Genomic DNA, 2,513 nt, shown 5'->3' with positions numbered 1-2,513 from the left:
GTAAGTACTCCAATTAACTGAATTGTCTCCTTTTTTGAATCTTTAAAAGATTTCTTTCAAAATGGAGATATGATTTATAGGCTGTAAAACGTACAAATACAAAGCATACAGTTGTCAGAATTCTGACAAATGCAAACACGCTCTGATCGAGATAAAAACTGTTTCTGTCAGCCTCCAATACGCTTACCTCCCTGCAGCAAGGTTCGGATTTCTGTCACCACACACTGGTTTGGCCTATTCTTGAACTTCATATAAGAGCAATTACACAATATATATATACCCTTTTATGGCTGGCTTCTTTTTCACTCAGCAATTATTTTGAGATTCACCTATGATGTTGTGTTTGTCAGAATTTCATTCTTTTCCATTGCTAGTAATAGTCCAGAGCCAGGGATTTAGCTCAGTGGTGCCACTGCCTGACTTGCAAGCTCAAGGTCCCGATTTTGATCCCCGGTACCAAAAAATAAAAATAAAAATAAAAGAATAAAGTAATAGTCCACAGAATGGACAAATTGCAATTTGTCTGTTCACCAGTTGGTAGACATTTGAGTTGTTTCCATTTGGGTCTGTTATGAACAGGTTTAACTCTAAACATTTTTTTCTTCAAATTTGTTGTAGAGTGAGTGAGAAATATTAAAAATGACAGACAGGTTGGTGATTCTTTTCTTCTGCTTTTCCTCTTCTTCCTCTTCTCCTCCTCCTTCTTCTCTTCCTTCTCTTTCTCCTTCCCCTCTTCCTTCCTCCCTCCCTCTCTCCGTTTTCCTCCCTGCTCCTCTCTCTCACTCTTCTCCTCCTCTTTCTGTTTCTTTTCTGTCTTTATTGCTTGGGAAACCCAGAGCCTCATGCATGCAAGGCAAGTCCTCTACCACAGAACCACACTCCCTATTCTCTTTTCTTTGTGAAGAAGCTACAAAACTGGACGTGGTGGCGCGTGCCTGTAATCCCAGCATTTGGGAGGCTGAGGCAGGAGGATCACTGTGAGTTCCAGACCAGCCTGGGCTACATAGTGAGTTCCAGTTCATCCTCAATTACGTAGTGAGACCCTGTCTCAAAAAACAAAAAACAAAAAACAAACAAACAAACAAAAAAGCTACAGGGGCTGAGGGTGTAGCCCTGCCGTAGTGTGCTTGCTTAGTATGTGCAAGTCCCTGGGTTCCAGACCTCGCACTGCCTCTCCACCCATCCCCACCCCCTAAAAAGAGAGAGAAGGTACAGAGAAGCAGGGAATGCAGTTGCAGGTAGAGGAGGAGTGGATGAAAAAATGTGACCAAAAGGCTTTAGAGAGATTGTTATGAAAAAGGAAAAGAAGAGGCAGAGGTATGAGTTCAAAGCAGACAAACCTGGGAGGGACCGCTCTGGCACTGAGACCAGACCGGCTGCTCTCCTACAGGCTGTGGGGTCTTTTGTGGGGTCATGGGGAGGCGGAGTTCAGTGAGAGGGGTTGTGGCTCCCTGCCAGGAACAAGGCTTGAGAGAGCGCAGCGGTCCTGGTTGCCCCAGGACGTGGCTTGGGAGGCGCAGGGAGTAGTGGCTGCTATCGGTAGCGGGGCTGACAGTATTATGAGTCCAGGTGCAGCTGTGCGGGGAGGGGGCGGTTCACAGGGGTCTCTGGTCAGGATGGCAGCAGTTGGAGTCCTTCAGAAATAACCCAAAGGGGAAATTAACTGAAAAAGAGAACTATTCAAGTTGCATAAAGATAAGAAGCAGCAATAAACAAAGAAGCAAGCAAGTCGGGAAGTGAGAAAGAAGAAACCTATAAAATTAGGCCAAGCAAAAAGATTTAAAACCATGTAATCTCCGTTTTCAATCATGTTCTTGAGGACTCTAGGAATGAAGACAAACTTTGGCGTCTCACCCACTGTGACCTCAGCCCCTTGAATGTCGCTTGACCTCTAACGTTTCCCATTAACGTTTCCCTGGACCGCACTCTCTCCGACCCTGCCGACCCTGCCAGGGCAAAAGAGTAGGTTCAAAGCCACTTTGATCAGGGCAGCGCACTCAAGGCGGTCTGGAAGGGAAGCCAGGAGGCCTTTTAATTTAAAAATAAGTGTTCCTTTGTCTCCCAGGCTTCCTTCATTGAGGCAGAAGCTGAATCTAGGACATAGCTTGGTGGGAGATTGGCTGTGACAGTCACGTGGAGCCTGACTTGGAAAGGCAGCGGGGCCGTGTGCGTGTGCACCCGGGGGTGCACAATTACAGCAGAGTCTTCTCAAGCAGCAAGACTGTCAGAATTTCTGGAGGACTATAAAGGAGAGAGATAACGGAATCTACATTAATTGTATTCGTCACTTTTTTTTTCATTACTGGGGATCAAATCCAGGGGTGCTCTACCACTGAGCTGCATTCCCAGCCCCTTTTTTATTTTTAGTTTTTCCAATTGTGAGACAGGAGCTCACTAAGTTGCCCAGGTGGGACTCAAACTTTTAATAATCTTGCTTTAGCTTCCTTTAGTGTGGGAATCACGGGCATGCATCAGCACACCTGGATTTTTTTTTTTTTTTTTTTTTTTTTTTT

This window comes from Fukomys damarensis, unplaced genomic scaffold (genome assembly GCF_012274545.1).
Source record: "Fukomys damarensis isolate Sample0158 unplaced genomic scaffold, DMR_v1.0_HiC HiC_scaffold_39, whole genome shotgun sequence".
NCBI classification, from domain to species: Eukaryota; Metazoa; Chordata; class Mammalia; order Rodentia; family Bathyergidae; genus Fukomys; species Fukomys damarensis.
This window is presented reverse-complemented; position numbering follows the sequence as displayed.